This window comes from Cryptomeria japonica, chromosome 8 (genome assembly GCF_030272615.1).
Source record: "Cryptomeria japonica chromosome 8, Sugi_1.0, whole genome shotgun sequence".
NCBI classification, from domain to species: Eukaryota; Viridiplantae; Streptophyta; class Pinopsida; order Cupressales; family Cupressaceae; genus Cryptomeria; species Cryptomeria japonica.
This window is the reverse complement of record NC_081412.1, coordinates 578,306,280-578,330,240: the sequence shown is the minus strand read 5'-3', so window position 1 is coordinate 578,330,240 and position 23,961 is coordinate 578,306,280.

Genomic DNA, 23,961 nt, shown 5'->3' with positions numbered 1-23,961 from the left:
AATTCTTGAGATGACATGAAGATTAGCTTGGGAGGTAAGATTAGGCTTGAGTTGAATGAATAAAGCCTTTATCCAATGAATACTGCTTTTATCCAATGGACAAACTCTTGTGCAAGAGTTAGTGGGGATAACCATGGTCAAAGCAATGAATGCTTGAAGAGACCAATGAGTTAAATGGAGGTTGAGTTAGAGGGAAAGTCTCTAACCATGTGGGTGAGTTGAGTTTAACCATTAATGGTTATGTAAGAACCATAAATGGTTATGTAAGAGCCATTAATGGTTTGGAAGACTTTAGGGGTTAGCTTGTTGGATACATAAAGCATTTAATGCTTTTCAAAGACTTTGGAGGCTTTGATAAGTGACTCCAAATTACTTAGGAATGTGACAATAATTAGGGAGGATGATTAGGCTAATTAGGAATGATTTAGAAGAATCTAGAATGGGTTTAGGAGAGTCTAGAATGGGTTAGAAGAGTCTAGTGGGTTTGGTGGGTGAGGGAAAATAGGATTTTAATTAAAATAAAATTACTTTATTTCAACAAAATAGGTGCAGCTTGCATTTGTATGAGAATGAAGTTGGGGGGGGGGGGGGGCGGTAGTTTAGGGATTTAAATAATTATTTTATTATTTATTTAAGTGAGGAAAGGAGGTTAAATTAAATAAATGTGCTTTATTCATTTAATTGATTTAGAGTGCGACTTAGTGAATTAATTTAAATAAATTGAATAATTTATTTAATTAATAGAAGAAGAGGTTGAGGATGAATTAATTAAATATTTAATTTAATTAATTGGTTATTGATGGTTAAATAATCAAATAAATAGTAAATATTTATTTAATTAACTGGACAGATTTATGTGTCTACACCTTGAAATATTTCATTATCAGAGTTCTACCATGCCATATTTCATATGATGTATTTCCGTATCTCTTTCGGTATAGAATTCTGTTAAGAGTGTAGATTGTTGTGTGAATTGCTTCTCTCCACTAGACTTCTAGTATTTTTGCTCCTTTGATCATTGTTCTAGCTGCCTCTTGTATAGTTTGATTCATCCTTTCCACTACACCATTCCGTTGTGGTGTCCTAGGGGCAAATAGTTGCCTTCTAATACCATGTTCCTCATAGAAATTGTTAAATTCATCATAAATAATTTCTCCTCCTCTGTCAGACCTCAAAGACTTAATCTTTCTATCAACTTCATTCTCAACTCTTGCTTTGAGTATCTTGATTTTTTTTCTAATACTTTAGGCTTTTCTCTTGAAAATGGAACCCATGACATTCTAGGATGATCTTCGATTAACAACATGGAATATCTCTCTCCTTATGTACTCCTTGTTCTGGTAAGACCACATAAGTCTGTGTGCACCAAGTCCAACAATTTGGTGGATGATTGTTCCTTTCCTTTAAATGTTCCTTTCATCTTCTTTCCTACTTGACATTCCTTGCAAATATTGTTATCCGGTTTGGTTAGCCTTGATAAATATCTCACCATAATTAATGAAATAATCTTAACGAAATTATCAAAGTTGATATGACACATCCTCCAATGCAAGAGCCAGTTATCATTGATCTAAGATAACAAACAATGCCTTGTAGCTCCTTCTAGCTGATACATGTTTCCACTAGTCTTTTTCCTTGCTGCAATAATAGTTCCAGATCCCTTTTGGATCTCACAACCATCATCATGAAAATCAACATTGTAACCATTTTTCACATATTTGCCCAACTCTCAAGAGATTATGATGCAAACCCTTCACATAGTAAACACTATCAGTATTATGTTTTCCATCAAAAGTAATAGAGCCAATTCCTACAATTTGTGTTGTTTGATCATCTCCGAACCTAACAGAACCTCCATCATATTTCTGAAGTTTTATGAACTTACTCTTATCATTAGTCATATGATTTGATCATCCACTATCAATCAACCATTCATTTCTATCTCTTCTAGCATGTAAGGCAGTAGAAACAACCTTAGAAACATCAATCTTAGGTACATCATTTTCTACCAAAAACAAACAACTTCACCATCTTCATAGTCTAATTCGTCATCTGAAATACTAGCATCTCTAACATAATAGGATTTGTTATTAAACTTCACTTTGTTCTCCTTGAATTTTTGTCTTGATCCTTTTTTTGAACATCTAGTAGCTATATGACCAATCTTTCCACATCTAAAGAATTTAAGAGGTAACATACCTTTATATTTGTTGGTGCCTTTCTTCAATCTTCTTACAAAGTTCGCTTCCATCTCATCCAAGCCTTCATCTTTTGGATCTTCCTCAGAGACTTTAAAGGCATTCTCAATTTAGTGTTATCTTTTTCAAACTTCCTTATCTAAAATGCAAACAAGATGCCTTATAGTTGTTCCCTAGTAAACTTCTTTGGATCATAAGTTTCTTCAATAGCAAAGACCTTATCTCTATAGCTTTTCGGTAGAGGCATCAGAATCTTCTCAATTATGTCTCAATCTATCAAGGTGCCACCAAGATCTTTGATTTCATTTACTGCACTGTCAACCTTTTGAAAATAGCTTGTTACATCTTCTCCTTCTTCCATTTTCAAGTTCTCATATATGTGCTTAGCTATCAACTTCTTTGATAACTTAACTATGTCATTTTCTTCATAGATATCCCTCAAATGTTTCCAAACCTCATGAGTAGTATTCAATGAAATAACCTTTGTTAATTCAGTCTTTGATAAAGCACTAAAGATAGCATACCTCGCCTTTTCATTTTCTTCATAGGCTTGAATCTCATATGAAGTGGTAAGACCATTTGTCAGTTGTACATACTTAGTTTCCACTACTTTCCAAGTGTCGTAGCCCAAGGAGATCCATTAACCTCTTATCTTCACTTTCCAGAAGCTATAGTCAGATCCTTCAAAGATGGGAATAGATAATTTATATGCCATCGGATCAGGATATACCTCAAGTGGTTAAGCTCTTTTCCAAGGAACCAAAGCTCTGACACCAATTGTTAAATATCCTTGCAACTGAGAGGGGGGTGAATCAATTGACAACTAAAGTTTTTCTTCAATTCTTTTACATATTTGAAATAACCAACAAAATTAATTAATGCAGATATAACATGAAAGCCCATACAAAACATATCACACAATGAACTCCAGATATGACGTGGAAAACCTAAGAAGGGAAAAACCACAGAGAATGTTAGTTCTCAATAGATAACACCGGTTAAGGTGTGTAGTGTCATAAAATTGCGACCCCTGTAATTTTAACCATATTTTAGGTCCTCACCTTGGCGACGACATCTTCTTCCCCAACCAAGACCTATATCTGCATTCTCACCCTTTCACCCTTCCTCCTTCAAGATCCGTGGCTTCTTTAGACCCTGTTTGGCCCCAAAATAAGGTAGAACAGGGGTGTGGCACCCCTGTCCCCCTAGGACAAGGGCATGGCACCCCTGTCCCCACCCCTTAGGGTGGCCCTAAGTTAGGTCTGCTTGGTCTTCTATGCATAATTTGCCTTTGGGGTTTGTAATTCCTCTTTGTCGGCCTTCAATGGTTGAAAATTAATCATTGAGGCATGTATAAAAGGGAATTCAATTCCCTCATTTAGAGGAGGATGAGAGACATAAGGATAAGATACAAGATTTCAAGATCATCATCAAGCATTCAAGTCTTCTTCATTCATCCATTGGAGCAACATTACAACATTAATTTGCAAGCATGTGTGTGTGTTAGGGTTTTGTCATGTTACATGCCATTTCATATGTCACTTGTTATTACATTCAAGAAGCAAAGCACACATAATCAACAAGTTGCAGATCTACAAGGTATACATTTCCATTGTTTAAATTCAAGCATTTGCAATTACTTTCTTTCAAGGTTGATTCCTCAATCGGGGTTTGACTAAGGAAAACCCCTATCCACAACCCCCCTTTCCTTTCTTTTCTGTGTGTAGGTTGCAGGTGCGCAACTGTAATTGCAAGTTTTGGCTTCATTTGCAGAGACCAAAGAACCCTTTTTGTTTCACATATTTTGTGGAGGACCATGTACATTCCTGCCATGGTCCCAACGAGTTTTCTCCAAATTTGTAGGGCAAATCCGTGTTAGTCTAATTAGCTCAGATCTGAAGTTACAAAACAATCCCAAATTGGTAGACCCTCATTTCACTCATTTCCCCTCTCTTTTCTGCATAGTCAACAAGTCAACTTTCTCATTTACAAAAAAGGGTAAATCACACTTCAACCCTTGCAATCCACTTGGATTTGGATCTAGTGGATTCAAGCCCCTCTTTTGAATGTAAAGTCCCTCCAAGTGAAAATCTTCCTAGTGACTTCCTTTCTCTCTCCTAGGTGGGGAGTCATTGGGGTCCAATTTTCCACTTTACATTTTGGTGAACCCGACGTCTTACACATTAATTCTGATTTCTCATTATTAGATCTGAATAATTGCAATTTGAATTTCAAATTTTCATTTTCAAGTTTGATCTATTTGCAAATTTTAGAGGTTAATTGCATAAAAACCCTAATTTTTCATTTTGAGAAAATTAAGCTTGTGCGGTGTAAAATTTTAATTGCTTGTTTCAGATCTAATTTGTATTTCAAAATTCAAATTCAAATTTGTCTCTTTATTTTGAAAATTCAGTGGTTACATCATAAAACCCTAATTTTTAAGATTCTTCTATTTTCGACCTTTGAGTGTAAGTTTGATCGATCTAGACATCTCCAAATCGGCTATTTTTTTGGATCAGCATTAAATTCATAATTTCTATCATCCCTGAAAATTTTGAAAAAAGTTGGTCAGACCATGTGCGCTCCCGCCATAGTCCTCAACTTTTTCCCCAAAATTTTGGGAGATGAAATTGACTATATTTTTCTGGTCAAATCCAGAAAATCAGCGTACTTTATCAATTTTAACACTCTCTAAGGTCAAACACAAATTCATTTTTTTTCAAATTCAAACCTTAAAATTAATTTTCATAGAAAGGTCCTAATTTTAGATCTGCTTTTCCAACAAATTCAAATTTCACTTAAGAGACTTTTAATGGCAATTAATAAATTGGATTTACTTTCTCTTCTGCATGTGATTACATTGCTTTATGCATATATTTACTACAATCATGTGTCGGATAAGAGTTTCTTTCATTTCCTGTTGCTTCTCTTTATTCATAGCACTTGGTCATATTGTGTTGTTAGGATTTCCAAATTATTTCCTTTTCAATTAGATCTCAAAGCTTTCATGTATCATTTATGTTGTATTATGGTGATGTTGTTAACAAAATGCATTTCCTATGTTAATCACCTTAAAGCTTTTGTAGATCCTAAACCTAAAGATCCTAACCCTTGTGCATCTCCTAGGGTATCTTGTGTGGACGAGATGAGACCTAATGATTTAACCAATGCTCTCTTTACACAAGTGCAAGCATTGGAAAGTGACAAGGACCCATCTTCTTCTACACATACCCTTGAGCAACGGGGGAAAAATCAAAAACATCAACATTCTTACATCTTTAGATCCTCCTTATTCTCCTAAGACCTATCTTCAACATCAAATTTTATGTAGGGAGGATGATGTCATGCATTTTATTCATGACCTTTCCCCTCGCATAGAAATAACCAAAAATGAGCTTTTAGATGATGAAGATGATCCTCCCCAATATTTCGAAAAAGATAAGCTTGATAAAGGAAAAGAGATTGTCATTTGACATGATATTCCTCCTTCATCCACAAATCCTTTTCTGCCTACTTACACATCAGATTTCAAAGGAATTCATGATCTTGTTCCTCCATCTAGTCAATTGAAACATTCTTATAGTCATGGCTTTCATATAATTGCAAAACAAGGTTTTAAAGGACAAGGAACTCAGAAATTTGAGCATGGAATTCGTGTACCTATAAATCCTTCTACACAAACTACTACAAGAGGCTTAGGAAGTAGTACCCCTCTTCCTATGGATGAATTCCTTAGGCTTCAAAAATTTAAAGATTACCTCAAAAAAAAAAAATCAAGAGAGCTCGCAAGAATGCTTCTTCTTCAAAGCGTCCTTTTTGTTCATTTCATCAAACCCATGACCATAATGCTGATGATTGCCCCGATTTTCACAAATCTATTCAAGATGGCATAGATAGTAGCAAAATTAGAATTGTGGATAAGGAAACTTCTTCTTCTAACAAACCCTCTTCTTTATGTCAAGACGATATTTATCATCCTAACAGATTAGCTACAAGAATTTATTGGAGATTGAAATATGACAATGTTAGTTGTGTTTAGAGTCGCCATATTATTTCAAGGTTCCCCCTTTATAAAAACCCCACCTATCTTATTCGAGGTCTCCCCTTTATCATCTAAGTATCTATCATTTTTTGAATAAGTTGGTTAAGGTCGCAAGTTTCCACGGTCATTGCTCCCCTCCCTTTGAATCGCTTCGAATCATTTCGAACCTCGGTTCGAAGTAGTTCAAAGTGATTCAACCAAATTTTTCACACTAACACTGTTTCTTTGGCAGGAAGTATCCTTATCGCGGCGGTCCTTTCGAAGTACTTTGAACCGTTTTGAAGCTTGGTTCAAACCTATTCAAAGTAGTTTTTGGCAAGTACCGACGTCAGAAGTTTATTTTTGGAGTACGTTGCGCCGCCTTTCTCTCAAAACAATCAATGGTCCCGTCGGCATGTCAAATCAAAAGATTTTATTTCTTTTTCAAGGAAAAGGGCATCATTGTTATGAGTGTGAGTAGACCTTCATTTCATGCATGACTGGATATCGCACGAAATAAATTATTATTAACTCATGCGAAAGGGTAAAATCATTAATCAAGGCATTTATGCATCAACGCCTCGAGCATGTCAATCCCGATGTGAGGTGATAAACTAGCATTATCCGGTCTTCCCATGTATAAATTTCCCCTGTGGTAAATTTTCATTCAGATTGCCTGGTAAGTTATCCGAAAACAAAGAAAAAGGATAAAGGAGAGGAGGTCTGATTTCGGAGAGAAGGAGCAGTTAGGGAAGCTAGAGGAGATTATTTACTTTTCAATGGAAAACAGGTGAGAGTTTGGTAACCCTTGTTCTGTTCTGCAAAACTGTTATTTTCAAAGGTTTGTCTGAAAGAGGTCTTGCTTGTTTAAGTTAAGAATGAAGTCGGTTATGCATTTTCTCGGTAATGTTTCTAGCCTTGAATGTAAAAGACCAGTGATTTGTGATATCAATTTAGAAGGGGTAAATGTGGAAAATCTTCAAGCAAGTTTTCTTGCGAATACGGGAGAGGTTAAGGGATGTATGGAAATATTAACGAGCGGGTTAATTGAAGCTGCTGCATTTCCCCCTGCCTTCGTACACCCTGAACTCTTACAACTCTGCATTGACCATTATGATGTAAGAAGCAAGAGCATAGTGAGCAAAAATGGTAATGTCATACTTTCTGTCTCCAGAGAAACCATTTCTTCTGTTCTGAAATTAACAACAAGTACCTTTGCCGCTTTCTCACCCATTCAAGCTGAAGCTGAGTATCGGGAAAACCCTAGTGTGTACCGAAACACTCTTGCCAGGAAATGGACCAAGGTTAACTATGGAGGTGGGTCTAGACTTCCCAAGGTCATTACTAGAAGCCACATGAAACCAAACATTCACGACCTGGTGGTATTATTACATAGGGTGAAAGGTTCGGCTGATGTATGTTTGTTCGAAGAATGGATGTATAGGTACATTGAAATTATCTTAAAGGGTGAACAATGGATGGATTGGGCGGAGATTATTGCCACTTCCCTGAGAAACCAGCTCAAACGCGCCAAAGAATCTAGAGAAGATTTCCGTATGGCCTCATATTTGACTTATTGTATTGCCTACACCTGTGATCTCGCTGCTCTTCCACATGAGGTATGGAATGAGGAAATGACCATTTTCCAATACTGCCCGTTGTTGCAAAAAGACAGAGTCCTGGAGGGTTTCCGTAAGGTGCATGATATATTGTTTGAAAACATTTATTCGACTCTAGAAGGTGTTCAGATGCCACGACTCTCTTCTGAATCGCTGAGGCTGGTTCAACATTATGGAAGTTCTTTTATTCAGTTCCCTAGGTTCACATATTTGAGAGTCGGAGGGTTTGAGGAAGAACCTGTGAGGTTGCCTCGATATGCCCTTGATTGTTTCATTTTAGCTGAATTGTGCAGGCAACTTTCTGCTGTTATTAAGGATAATCTCCCTCAGGATAAATGGGAAACGGTCTTTCCTATTAAGCTGCACTCTTTGGTGTGTAATAACATGAATGACGCTTCCATCATCGGAAGCAATTTGTTGGGGTTCAATCTTGGTTTCTACCGCAGCAGGAGAAACTTCGATAATAAAGGATATGCAACTCTAACCCTCGGCCTTGAAATCAACTCAACAGTTCCTCCGCAGCTAGAAGATTTATGGGAAGATTGTGAAAATGAAGAAGAAGTCTTGAAAAAGGACCATTCTAGACTCACCCTGCAGCAAATTAATTCTTTCAAATTGAAGTTCAAAACACAAGGGATCGTTGAGGATGGTTCATGTCTAGTTGAACTCGAATGGGAAGAATCAAATGAAACAAAATTCTTGACAGTTGATTGGAGCAAGGAGGAAGATGATGATATTAATTGGAGAGCCAGATCCATATTAACTTATACGGATGATTGGTTGCAGAGGAAAAGGACTGGAAACATCAATGAGTCTTCTACTAAGGTGATTTCTCTCTCGGAACCGCTTCAATCTGACATTCCACTTTCTCATGTTGCAGGTGATACATTGGTCTCAGATAAGAAAATAAAGTTCCCTTCCCAAGTCACGGCTCCTAGAATGAGATCCCATTCCAGGAACAAAACTTTGAAGCAGCCTAGTTCCCAGAAGCAGAAAATGACATCACCAGAGCGGGATTCAAGTGACAAGTCCCCTTTTCGAGATGAAGCAGACGATGAAGTCCAATTCATTGAAACACCAAAGGCAGATCAACCCAAGTTCTTGACTCCGACTAGAGATACTCAGATGGTATCAACCACTCCCACTGTTCCTTTATGGTTGTCAAATTCAATCAATAAGAAACAGAGTTTACAACCAGTGGCCTCGCCAGTAAAGGACATTGTCACTAGGTATGCGGCTAGAGGGTCTAAAGCAAAGAAAATGAAAACGGATGCTTGTCTCACTAAGGATCCAGTGACCGGGAAAATCATAGCGGAAGTGGCTACTTATAAGCAGAAAAGGGAGTCAGGGGAAGTTGATGAGGAAGGATTCAAAGTCACTTCTATTGAACTAGGTACCCTTAACAGGAATACTGGCAATAATTTCTTTAAGTTTTTTGCTGACCACATGCTCACTCAATCAGAAAAGGATTCTAAGGAGAAGAAAGAATTGAAAGCAATGGTGGTGATGATAGCCACATACATCAATTCGCTGACTAATTTAGGGCCTAACTCAATAATCCAGCTGCCTCAGCCATTCGACCCAAATTCTGCCAAAAGCCAGCAATTGATGAAACAGACGCAGAGGGGAAAATTGCTGTCTGATGCTGTGGTTAGTTGGGTAAATAACATATTAGAGCAAGGGAATAAGTTTATTTCAGAAGTTACTAGTATCTATTCCGAGGGTGAAGCATTACTTGAAGAGATTCAAACTTTGATACCAGTATGGGAGACAGAATTGTCACGGTGTCAAACCATAGTTTCCCGGGTAATTGAAGTTGAAAAGCATGGAGTTCTCAAATTCTTAGGTGAAAACTCCATGAAGGCCGTGGACCCGTGCACCTTATTTATCCTGAAAAGTAATATGAGCTGGAAGGAGTCCATCTACCAAGAAGCTATCAAAGAGGTCCAGGGCGTCAAGAATCAAATCACAGACATGCATAAGGAACTGGTTAAGGACATGAAGATTGTCAACCCCACAGGCATCCTACAATTGGATGAAGGCAGCATGGACATTGAAGTGTTAACTAAAAGTTTCACCGAAGCAGTCGAGCGGATTAGGGACAAAGAAACGTCCAAGGTCGATGATTTCACTTCATTGGCAGGTATAGAATCCATGTTGCGCCTCAATGAGAAGCTGATGCCATGTCAGAGCCTAAAGATGAAGGAATACAGGTGGCAGAAGGATGCATGTAGAGTCCGGCTGATGAGTTTAAAGAATCCGCACTCACAGGCCACGCAAGAATTCATGTCTTCTTTCCAGAGCTGAAAGCTGGTGCGTCAGATCATTGGAAATGAAGAAGAAACCGGAAAATATAGCGGAAGCTGAATCGTCACCTGCTGGCGTTCTATCTTTTTGATAACTGCTTTTTAGTTTTATAACGGTTTCTTGTATTAATCCGATAGGGCTGAGTTTTAAGGGAGGCCCTTCGGGATTTCAAAAATAACTATAAATGCTGGGGCATTAAACTGATGAAGGGGATTAGCAATAGATTAGAAAAGAATAGCAAGTTAAAGATAGTTTTAATATAGATTTTTCCGAAGGACAGTGATGAAGGATAGTATATGCATGTTTTAGCTTCCAAAGACTTTGTGCATTGAAGTTGGATACACATATATGAAAGATTTCGAGTTATGCTTTGAAACTTTGTGTTCTGAGTGTTGAATTATTATCACTTTGTGGAGATAATTCAGCGATTCGAAATTTCCTTATTACTGTTGGTTAGTTGTAAGTTCATCTATTTCCTGTTTTGATATACGTGGAAAATCTAGCAGAAAATCCATTCTTTGAAATAGATTTTGTTGATTAGATGTATGTGAATTTTTCTATTTGCGATCTGTATTTTGTAATCACCTCACTACGTGGGAGTAGTTGAGAGAACCTTATGCACTTTCGGGAAAAAGTGTCACTATAAAAGTTGAATTCATTATAAATCAGATAAGGGAGCTGTACCTTTAGGAAAATTCAGAGAGGAAGTTAAAGTAAAACTAATACTTTCTCAACTGTAGTGAACGATTCTGTTCTTCATAACATTGGGCATAGAGTAAATTAAGAGAAATTAGGTAAGAGGACAATCTGTTCACCAACAGATTTTTGGCGACTCCGCTGGGGAAATCGAGTCCTTTAAAGGAAACTTAATCTTTAATGTAATGTATAACCATGGTCCTTCAACATAACGAGATCTTTCCTGTATTACAACCCAATCTTCGATTTGAAGATACTCAAGAAGACATAATTTCAGACCTAGCGGCAACTGCTTGGCGAGAACGTAGAAGTGGTCAACACTATCAGCAAATATTAGTGGTCCTGGAAATAGAGGAAGAAAGAGCCGAGTTTTTGAGAGGAGTGCCGGAAGTTCAGGAGGCGGCTGTTGTGAATAGACTAGCCCAGGCACCTGTAAGACCTTGAACACATTAGTAGTTTAGAAACTGGCTACTCGTAGATACACAAGAGGGGAAAGAAAAAAGGGGATACTTGATGAAAACTTTGAGTTGTTAAACAACCTAAAACTTTTGCCAGATTTCAGCAACCCTAAAAAGAAGCACATCAAATCCCAAAGCAGGCCAAACTCACCACCAAAGCCTTCTCCCTTCTCACCTCTGGTTCAATCCTTGCTTCCATTGAGTGCCCTTGTTCCAGCCTGTATATCAGTTCCACCCTTGCAAGTTGTACCACCCAACATGGCTGCTAATCAACCTTGGGGACAGAACATAGGTCCACTGAATTTAGGCGTGAATCCTGCACCACTTCCTAAAGGAGCTACTGAATTTTTACCCAAGTTTAGTGGAGATGGCAAAGTCTCGACAGATGACCACTTAAGCGCTTTTCATTCTACCTGTGCTGTTATAAGCTTCCCTACACAGGAAGTTGCTGTGAGATTGTTTGTGCGAACCTTGACTGATGCTGCTGCTGATTGGTTCAATCATTTGCCCCATCTTTCTATTACTAGTTGGGATGATATGAAAAATGTCTTTGAAAATAGATTTAAAACCCCTGAAAATGAATGTTCTCTATTCTCCCAACTCAGTCAAATGAAGAAAGATATGCATGAACCTATGAGAGAGTTCGTGGCCAAGTTCAATAGATTGTTTCAAAGAATTCCCACAACGTCAAGACCTAGTGAAGAAAATCAGAAATCATTTTTTATTAATGCCGTTCCAGCAGATATAAGTTTTCATCTTATTAAAGATGCTTGTGCTGATTTAGGCGCTGCTCAGAGGTTGGCCATTCAACTGGAGGATGCATTCATTAATGTCGGTAAATGGAAAAGAGAGGTACATACTCCCGGGACCGTTTCATCTGCTACACCCACAGACCCAGTTTTACAAAAACTGATGAATGACATAGCAATGATGAAGAGGCAGCAGAATAAAACACATAATCAGTATCCTCCCCCTTATCAAGACATTCAAAGACGACAACAGTCTCTAAATTTTGGGAGAACTCCCCTATTAACTGCTCCTCAGCCAAGACTACAAGTCGAAGAAGCCCCTAAAGAAACAATGTGTTCTTTCCACGTGACTTCAGACCATGATAAACGAGAGTGTCCTGACTGGCTAAATTGTGTTCAGCTAGCAAAGAACGCTCTTATGGCAGAAGCGATAATTGAAAAAAAAGATATAGAAAAAGATGAGTCCAGTAGTTACTTCCTAGAATATGAATCTGATTCAGAGAGAGGAGGTGATGTTTTTACAACACTTCAAGAACATGCCTGCACAGTCATGACTAGAGGCCAAAGGAATCAAAAATTCTATCCTGGAAACACCCCAAACGTATCAAATTCTAAAGGTAAGGAGCATGTTCAGGCTGATACCACGGAACCTAAGATTTTGTTCAGGGCTGAAATGAAAGCTAGTGCCTCAGCTTTTGATATTGTAGAATTCTGTAAAACTTCTTCCATATCCATTTCACCAGCTGAATATTTAAAGCTTAATCCTAAGGAGTTAGATAAGTTGGTTCAATACGTGAAGGGAAGTTCAGTCACTAGTGCACATGTCACAGATAATGTTTCTGAGGATGTAGGAGCTGCTGATGAACCCACTTTTGTATCCGAGAGATGCTCAAAGAACATTGAAGCCACTGCTAATTCGGTTCAAAAAGAAACGGAGGAGAAAAAGCCCAATCCATTTTATATATCTTTGTTGTTAAACGGTCAAAGGCTTAGTAATTGTATTATTGATTCTGGAGCATCAGATAATATTATGCCTCAGCCAGTTGCAAAAGCCCTTGGTTTGGAGCTCACAAAAACTTTTGGGTGTTGCTATGCTATGGATGGGAAACAGGTACCCCTGGTTGGCCAAGTGAAAGATGTACAAGCTGTCCTTTACGCTTGCCCTAAAAAAAGAGTCAAGCTTACTATTCTGGTAGCTGATATTCCAGCTAGCTATGGGATGCTACTTAGCAGAACTTTTTGCAAGGATATAGGTGGAGAAATTAAAATGGACTGGTCCGAAGCATATATTCCTGTGAGAAAGAAGAAAATAAAGTTAGAACCTGAGCTGAAAAACAAATATACTGTGGTACCTTCTGACAATCCCAAAGCACAGATATTATATGAGGAGTGTCAATTCGGGAATTATATCATCTTACCTGAGAAGTCATGTGAAGAGAACACGGTAAGTGCTGAAGAAACCTTGTGGACTTTAGAATTTGATGGAAGCTGCTCGAACTCAGGCTCAGGTGCTGGTGTAGTACTCATATCACCTTCTGGAGAAATTTTCCCTTTCTCTTTCAAGCTGGATTTCCATAATACAAATAATACAGCAGAATACGAGGCGTTACTTCTAGGTTTACAAGAAGCAAAGGAAAAAGGGATAAGGCAGCTAAAAGCAAAGGGGGATGCTGAACTCATTGTTAAGCAGGTAAGAAAACAATTCTCTGTAAAAAATGATCGACTGAGGCATTATAGAAATCTGGTTTGGGATGAAATTGAGTCATTCGAAGCCTTTTCCATTGAATTCATCCCTCGTGCTCAAAATACCAAAGCTGATTCTTTAGCTATTTCTGCATCTTTATTATTGCCCCATCCCGAATTCAAAAACAATGCTTACAGGATTGAGGTGTTATACAGACCAAGAGTCCCAGATAATATTAATCATTGGCAGGTCTTTAATGATGATGAACAATTAAAAGAATTCATGGCTTGCGCGGGAGATTTTGCTGAAATCCTTTTTGAAGGATCTGAACATGGGGGAAAATCAGTCGGTGAAGAATCAACGGAAACAGGGGAAGTGATCCAACTTCAAGGAAACAGGATTCCCAAAGGCCTGGTTTCTTTGGAACATCTTTTTGGTAGAAAAGATGACAGTACTTTAAGGAAAGATGTTGGTTCTAATGAAAATAAAGAGGAACATGAGAAGATCAACATTGGAAGCGAAGAGGATCCTAAGCTGATCTCTATAGGCAAAACTTGTTCTGCAAGGGAAAAGAAAAACTTATCCGAGCTTTTAATCCAATATCGAGATGTTTTTGCATGGGGTTATGGCGACTTAAAAAACTTCAGAAATGGTGAATTCGTGCATCACATACCATTGAAACCAGGGGCCACCATCTTCAGACAAAAACTTAGAAATTATAACCCTAAAGTCTCAGAAGCCATTTTTAGAGAGGTGGAAAAGATGTTGAAGGCTCGTATAATTTACCCAATACATCATTCAACATGGGTGGCAAATATCGTTCCGGTGAGGAAAAAGAACGGCGAAATAAGGATTTGTGTAGATTTTAGGAATCTGAATCAAGCAAGCCTTAAAGATAACTACGCACTTCCTACTATGGATCATGTCTTGCAGTCAGTAGCTGGATCTGAAGTAATGTCGATGCTGGATGGTTACTCAAGATATAATCAGATTAGTGTCGCCCCAGAAGATCAGCATAAAACAGCCTTCATCACTCCCTGGGGTACTTTTGCTTACAATCGGATGCCTTTCGGTCTAATTAATGCTGGAGCTACTTTTCAGCGAGCGATGAATTCCTCTTTCAAAGACCTGCGAGATAAGATAATTGTTATATATCTTGATGATTTAACTGTCTATTCTAAAAGAAGGAAACATCATTTGAAGGACTTAGAGAGAGTGCTGGAAAGATGTAGACAGCATGGTATATCTTTGAATCCAAAGAAGTCTATTTTCTTCGTTGAAGAAGGCAAATTGCTCGGGCATATTGTTTCTAAAGAAGGTGTAAAAATCGATCCAGAGAGGGTAAAAGCAATACAAAAGCTGGTTCTGCCTACAAATAGAAGTGATTTAAAATCTTTCTTTGGTCAGATCAATTTCCTGAGAAGTTTTGTACCCGAATTTTCTGAAAAAGTGAGATACATGTTAGACATGATGAGCGAGAAACGTCCTTTCAGATGGCAAGAAGAGGGTAAGAAAGCTTTTGAAGACATCAAAACAGCTATTGCAAGTGCTCCAATGCTGGTAAGCAATCATTTTGAGAGGGACTTCATTATTTATTGTTACGCTTCTGAGCATTCTCTATCTAGTATTTTAACCCAACCCAATGATGAAGGAAAAGAAGCTCCAATCGCCTTCATGAGTGTTCCATTGAAGAAGCATGAATTAAATTATAGTCCAACAGAAAAACATGCCTTTGTTGTAGTAAGGGCATTGAAACAATTCAGGTATTACATACTGCACTCTCATTCTGTTGTATATGTGTCCGAGACCGCAGTCAAAAGTATCTTGACTCAGCAAGAAGTAGGAATGAATAAATGAGCGACTTGGGTAGCTAAAGTGCAAGAATATGATTTAACAATCAAACCTACTTCTCTGGTAAGGGGGCGTGGTTTGTGCAAAATGATAGCTGAGAATAGAGATGTATGTCCTGGTAAATCCGAGGAAGCTCATACGGTTTTACTGGTCAGTCTAACAGATCCTTGGTTCTCTGACATTGCATATTTTCTTTCATACGGTGAATGCCCATCAAATATGGATTATAAAGAAAGACGAAATCTTAGACTGAAAGTCGCCAAATATGTAATTTCAGATGGTGTTCTATATAAGAGGGGAATTGATGGAACATTCTTAAGGTGCGTGGACACAGAGCAACAAGGAAAATTGTTAAAGGCGTACCATTCTGAGGCTTGCGGAGGGCACTTTTCATCCACTGTTACTGCCTTTAAAATTCTCAGGAATTGTTTTTACTGGCCAGGTATGTTCAAAGATGCTTATAAGTTTGTGAAAAACTGTGAGAAATGTCAACTTTTTACTGGACGCCCTCAATTGGCAGCATTACCTCTCAGACCTGTAGTAATTGATGAACCTTTTCAACAATGGGGCATTGACTTTATTGGGCCTATAAATCCTCCATCAAGCGCTGGACATATCTACATTCTAACAGCGACAGATTATTTCACTAAATGGGTGGAGGCGATTCCAACGAAGAAATCCAACTCTCAAGTGGTATGTGAATTTCTGATGGAGCAAATTTTTGTTAGATTTGGTGTACCTCAGAAAGTGGTTTCAGATAATGCCACTTATTTCTCATCAGAGGAAATATCACTTTTCTGTTATGAGCATGGGGTATCATTAGCACATTCATCCGATTATTTCCCACAGGGAAATGGACAGGCAGAGTCTAGCAATAAGAATCTAGTGGCCATCATAAAAAAATTGGTATCTGACAATTCCCGAGATTGGCACAAAAGGCTCTACGAAGCATTATGGGCAGACCGGATCACACCAAAAAGGCCTATTGGGATGGCTCCGTTTGAATTAGTATATGGGATTGGAGCTCAGGTATCTTTACCCCTGGAGTTATCGGCGGCTAAATTGCAATCGGTCATTGAAGATCAATTCTTTAAAAATTCATTGGAGAAGAGAGTCATGTACCTGCACAAGCTGGAAAATGAGAGGGACAGATTAGTTGATCACATCACGGAACACCAGATGAATGTAAAGCGCATTTTTGACAGGAAAGCTCGACCAAGAAACTTCCTTAAGAATGATGAAGTGCTCCTGTGGGATAAGAGGAAAGAACCGAAAGGAACACACGGAAAATTTGAATCTCTTTGGAAAGGTCTGTTCTTTATTTCAGAAGTGGTTGGTCCTAATACTTTCCGTTTGAAATACCCAGATGGAACAATTCTGCCTTTTACATATAACGGGCAGGATTTGAAGCTGGTCAAATTCTAAGTTTTGATGTCCCCTGCTGTGTACATAGTATTTTGTTGTGTCTAGTTTTCTCGTTCTTGTTGTTTTCTTTCCTGTCCGCTGTTTTGAGTTCTATCTCCTGTTTCTGAGTTCTCTGTGTATTCCGCATACACAGCCCCCAGTCAGAGCCCCTGTTAGTTGTGTTTAGAGTCGCCATATTATTTCAAGGTTCCCCCTTTATAAAAACCCCACCTATCTTATTCGAGGTCTCCCCTTTATCATCTAAGTATCTATCATTTTTTGAATAAGTTGGTTAAGGTCGCAAGTTTCCACGGTCATTGCTCCCCTCCCTTTGAATCGCTTCGAATCATTTCGAACCTCGGTTCGAAGTAGTTCAAAGTGATTCAACCAAATTTTTCACACTAACACTCTTTCTTTGGCAGGAAGTATCCTTATCGCGGCAGTCCTTTCGAAGTACTTTGAACCGTTTTGAAGCTTGGTTCAAACCTATTCAAAGTAGTTTTTGGCAAGTACCGATGTCAGAAGTTTATTTTTGGAGTACGTTGCACCGCCTTTCTCTCAAAACAATCAATGGTCCCGTCGGCATGTCAAATCAAAAGATTTTATTTCTTTTTCAAGGAAAAGGGCATCATTGTTATGAGTGTGAGTAGACCTTCGTTTCATGCATGACTGGATATCGCACGAAATAAATTATTATTAACTCATGCGAAAGGGTAAAATCATTAATCAAGGCATTTATGCATCAACGCCTCGAGCATGTCAATCCCGATGTGAGGTGATAAACTAGCATTATCCGGTCTTCCCATGTATAAAATTCCCCTGTGGTAAATTTTCATTCAGATTGCCTGGTAAGTTATCCGAAAACAAAGAAAAAGGATAAAGGAGAGGAGGTCTGATTTCGGAGAGAAGGAGTAGTTAGGGAAGCTAGAGGAGATTATTTACTTTTCAATGGAAAACAGGTGAGAGTTTGGTAACCCTTGTTCTGTTCTGCAAAATTGTTATTTTCAAAGGTTTGTCTGAAAGAGGTCTTGCTTGTTTAAGTTAAGAATGAAGTCGGTTATGCATTTTCTCGGTAATGTTTCCAGCCTTGAATGTAAAAGACCAGTGATTTGTGATATCAATTTAGAAGGGGTAAATGTGGAAAATCTTCAAGCAAGTTTTCTTGCGAATACGGGAGAGGTTAAGGGATGTATGGAAATATTAACGAGCGGGTTAATTGAAGCTGCTGCATTTCCCCCTGCCTTCGTACACCCTGAACTCTTACAACTCTGCATTGACCATTATGATGTAAGAAGCAAGAGCATAGTGAGCAAAAATGGTAATGTCATACTTTCTGTCTCCAGAGAAACCATTTCTTCTGTTCTGAAATTAACAACAAGTACCTTTGCCGCTTTCTCACCCATTCAAGCTGAAGCTGAGTATCGGGAAAACCCTAGTGTGTACCGAAACACTCTTGCCAGGAAATGGACCAAGGTTAACTATGGAGGTGGGTCTAGACTTCCCAAGGTCATTACTAGAAGCCACATGAAACCAAACATTCACGACCTGGTGGTATTATTACATAGGGTGAAAGGTTCGGCTGATGTATGTTTGTTCGAAGAATGGATGTATAGGTACATTGAAATTATCTTAAAGGGTGAACAATGGATGGATTGGGCGGAGATTATTGCCACTTCCCTGAGAAACCAGCTCAAACGCGCCAAAGAATCTAGAGAAGATTTCCGTATGGCCTCATATTTGACTTATTGTATTGCCTGCACCTGTGATCTCGCTGCTCTTCCACATGAGGTATGGAATGAGGAAATGACTATTTTCCAATACTGCCCGTTGTTGCAAAAAGACAGAGTCCTGGAGGGTTTCCGTAAGGTGCATGATATATTGTTTGAAAACATTTATTCGGCTCTAGAAGGTGTTCAGATGCCACGACTCTCTTCTGAATCGCTGAGGCTGGTTCAACATTATGGAAGTTCTTTTATTCAGTTCCCCAGGTTCACATATTTGAGAGTCGGAGGGTTTGAGGAAGAACCTGTGAGGTTGCCTCGATATGCCCTTGATTGTTTCATTTTAGCTGAATTGTGCAGGCAACTTTCTGCTGTTATTAAGGATAATCTCCCTCAGGTAAATGGGAAACGGTCTTTCCTATTAAGCTGCACTCTTTGGTGTGTAATAACATGAATGACGCTTCCATCATCGGAAGCAATTTGCTGGGGTTCAATCTTGGTTTCTACCGCAGCAGGAGAAACTTCGATAATAAAGGATATGCAGCTCTAACCCTCGGCCTTGAAATCAACTCAACAGTTCCTCCGCAGCTAGAAGATTTATGGGAAGATTGTGAAAATGAAGAAGAAGTCTTGAAAAAGGACCATTCTAGACTCACCCTGCAGCAAATTAATTCTTTCAAATTGAAGTTCAAAACACAAGGGATCGTTGAGGATGGTTCATGTCTAGTTGAACCCGAATGGGAAGAATCAAATGAAACAAAATTCTTGACAGTTGATTGGAGCAAGGAGGAAGATGATGATATTAATTGGAGAGCCAGATCCATATTAACTTATACGGATGATTGGTTGCAGAGGAAAAGGACTGGAAACATCAATGAGTCTTCTACTAAGGTGATTTCTCTCTCGGAACCGCTTCAATCTGACATTCCACTTTCTCATGTTGCAGGTGATACATTGGCCTCAGATAAGAAAATAAAGTTCCCTTCCCAAGTCACGGCTCCTAGAACGAGATCCCATTCCAGGAACAAAACTTTGAAGCAGCCTAGTTCCCAGAAGCAGAAAATGACATCACCAGAGCAGGATTCAAGTGACAAGTCCCCTTTTCGAGATGAAGCAGACGATGAAGTCCAATTCATTGAAACACCAAAGGTAGATCAACCCAAGTTCTTGACTCCGACTAGAGATACTCAGATGGTATCAACCACTCCCACTGTTCCTTTATGGTTGTCAAATTCAATCAATAAGAAACGGAGTTTACAACCAGTGGCCTCGCCAGTAAAGGACATTGTCACTAGGTATGCGGCTAGAGGGTCTAAAGCAAAGAAAATGAAAACGGATGCTTGTCTCACTAAGGATCCAGTGACCGGGAAAATCATAGCGGCAGTGGCTACTTATAAGCAGAAAAGGGAGTCAGGGGAAGTTGATGAGGAAGGATTCAAAGTCACTTCTATTGAACTAGGTACCCTTAACAGGAATACTGGCAATAATTTCTTTAAGTTTTTTGCTGACCACATGCTCACTCAATCAGAAAAGGATTCTAAGGAGAAGAAAGAATTGAAAGCAATGGTGGTGATGATGGCCACATACATCAATTCGCTGACTAATTTAGGGCCTAACTCAATAATCCAGTTGCCTCAGCCATTCGACCCAAATTCTGCCGAAAGCCAGCAATTGATGAAACAGACGCAGAGGGGAAAATTGCTGTCTGATGCTGTGGTTAGTTGGGTAAATAACATATTAGAGCAAGGGAATAAGTTTATTTCAGAAGTTACTAGTATCTATTCCGAGGGTGAAGCATTACTTGAAGAGATTCAAACTTTGATACCAGTATGGGAGACAGAATTGTCACGGTGTCAAACCATAGTTTCCCGGGTAATTGAAGTTGAAAAGCATGGAGTTCTCAAATTCTTAGGTGAAAAATCCATGAAGGCCGTGGACCCGTGCACCTTATTTATCCTGAAAAGTAATATGAGCTGGAAGGAGTCCATCTACCAAGAAGCTATCAAAGAGGTCCAGGGCGTCAAGAATCAAATCACAGACATGCATAAGGAACTGGTTAAGGACATGAAGATTGTCAACCCCACAGGCATCCTACAATTGGATGAAGGCAACATGTACATTGAAGTGTTAACTAAAAGTTTCACCGAAGCAGTCGAGCGGATTAGGGACAAAGAAACGCCCAAGGTCGATGATTTCACTTCATTGGCAGGTATAGAATCCATGCTGCGCCTCAATGAGAAGCTGATGCCATGTCAGAGCCTAAAGATGAAGGAATACAGGTGACAGAAGGATGCATGTAGAGCCCGGCTGATGAGTTTAAAGAATCCGCACTCACAGGCCACGCAAGAATTCATGTCTTCTTTCCAGAGCTGGAAGCTGGTGCGTCAGACCGTTGGAAATGAAGAAGAAACCGGTGAATATAGCGGAAGGTGAATCGTCACCTGCTGGCGTTCTATCTTTTTGATAACTGCTTTTTAGTTTTATAACGGTTTCTTGTATTAACCCGATAGGGCTGAGTTTTAAGGGAGGCCCTTCGGGATTTCAAAAATAACTATAAATGCTGGGGCATTAAACTGATGAAGGGGATTAGCAATAGATTAGAAAAGAATAGCAAGTTAAAGATAGTTTTAATATAGATTTTTCCGAAGGACAGTGATGAAGGATAGTATATGCATGTTTTAGCTTCCAAAGACTTTGTGCATTGAAGTTGGATACACATATATGAAATATTTCGAGTTATGCTTTGAAACTTTGTGTTCTGAGTGTTGAATTATTATCACTTTGTGGAGATAATTCAGCGATTCGAAATTTCCTTATTACTGTTGGTTAGTTGTAAGTTCATCTATTTCCTGTTTTGATATACGTGGAAAATCTAGCAGAAAATCCATTCTTTGAAATAGATTTTGTTGGTTAGATGTATGTGAATTTTTCTATTTGCGATCTGTATTTTGTAATCACCTCACTACCTGGGAGTAGTTGAGAGAACCTTATGCACTTTCGGAAAAAAGTGTCACTATAAAAGTTGAATTCATTATAAATCAGATAAGGGAGCTGTACCTTTAGGAAAATTCAGAGAGGAAGTTAAAGTAAAACTAATACTTTCTCAACTGTAGTGAACGATTCTGTTCTTCATAACATTGGGCATAGAGTAAATTAAGAGAAATTAGGTAAGAGGACAATCTGTTCACCAACAGACAAGAACATTTCCTTTCCTCCTCAAAATAAAAACAAACATCTTAAGCAAGTGAAAGGTATTGGATATTTATTTTTTCATGATTCATATTCACATTCTCTTGGAAAATGTTATGCATTTAAGAAATTTGTTCAACTGCAATATGATCTTGCACAAATTTGTCTCACAGACGATCTAGCTATATTTTTTAGTAAAAACATAGTGCCTTAGCACCTCTTTTCCCTTCATGTTGCTTTTCACCCTATGGCATAATTAGCCCATTTAATGGGGGCTCTTTATCATTACTGGTGGTATCATTTCACTTTAACATACTTTGGGGCAGCAACATGAAGTCCATTTATCTTCTTCTTTCTATACATTTATCTCTATCTTTGTGCATTATTCATTATTAGATCTCTTTTCTTGCATAGGGTTATTCTTATGTGAGCATATAATTGTTCTTTGGTTTCCCTCTTTGCTTGGAGAGGGGCATCTTTAATGCATACTGCACTTCTTCTCTTTCCTTCATTCTCTTGGAAATCTTACCTCTTCTATGGTTTTGATTATTCACAAGTATGATATGCCCCTTAGCAGGGAATGATCTCTTGAGAAGTATGTATCCCTTCCTTGAAATGATTTGTTCCACTAGGATGACATATCACATGAAACTAATCACCATCAGAAAATGTGTAATGTTTCTCCTAGTTCTCGTCACTTGGGGGGCAAGGATTTTCACTCTTTTCCCTTTCTTTCTTTCTCATTTATCATTATTTCCTTTAGGGGCTTCATTTTTCATATGTGATTATCATTTCTTACAATGGTATTCTTTTATGATTAATCCCCCTTGGGGAATATATGATGCTTTTTCTCTCTTTCTTTCAAAGATTACCACTTCTTGAGACATGTATTTTACATTTACTAATATCTTTTCTTGCATATGTTTATGTAAGTTCATTGCATATTTGCTTATGTTTAATCTCTCTCTAGTAGATTGTGTAATCTCTTCTCATTGTCCCTTAGCTTGGGGGGAAATGATCCTTCTCTCTATCTTTCTCTAGGGATCCACTTTGCCCTATTAAGTGGATGGTGTGAGCTATATTACTTGATGTCATTCCTTGTGCATAGTTGTTGGTTATTGGCTCAAGGATTCTCTCTTATACAATAGGTGTTAATCCTTGACTACAACCTCTTTTACACTTGGTAATGTACATCTATGATAAATTCACCCATCCCTCTGAGGGCTAAAAGTGAGTCATCCCTCATCAAGAATCCCTTTCATCTAGGAATAGGAGGAAGGATTGCATTCTTGTTCTCTCCTTTGATTTGTTCTAGAAGATGTTATATTTGTATAAGATAACTCCTCTTGGGGGTAGATGTCTTTTGAACAAAGATCTCTTCTCCTCCAAGGATCACCTTTACACTTACAACAAGATATCTCTTTTCAACTATCTTATCCTTGATTGAAGAGTATTCCCTCTCTTGCTTGGATTTACATGACATTGCTGCATAACGTATATCTTCTTTATGATGAAGGTAGGTATCCTTGTTCTTATTTCCTTAAGATATCAACATCAACCTATGTTGACATCTTAAGGAGGGGGGGCACCCATAATGCTCCTTTGTACTATACTTCTCTCATGCATTTTACAATGAGACATTATTGGAACCAAAGGGAAGCCTCTTAGAGAAAGATGTCATCACTTTTCTCTTGTACAATGGTTCGTTCTAAGATCCAGAGCACGAAATCTTAGAGTGAGATGACGCCAATTTTCTCCTATGCAGGGTGATTATTCTTGGAACTAGAGCACAGACTCTTAGAGTGAGATATCACGCCTTTCTTGACACTTGTACTATAAATTCTATACAAGTTGTAGTGTACTCGGGCACAGACTCTTAGAGTGAGATATCACGCCTTTCTTGACACTTGTACTATAAATTCTATACAAGTTTTAGTGTACTCGGGCACAGACTCCTATGAGGCGCTTTGAACCTCACTTGCACACACGCACATGAGGTTGGGTGGAACTAACGGTGTTATTACTCTCTCTCTTTACATGGATCACCTAGATAGGCTCTAGGGG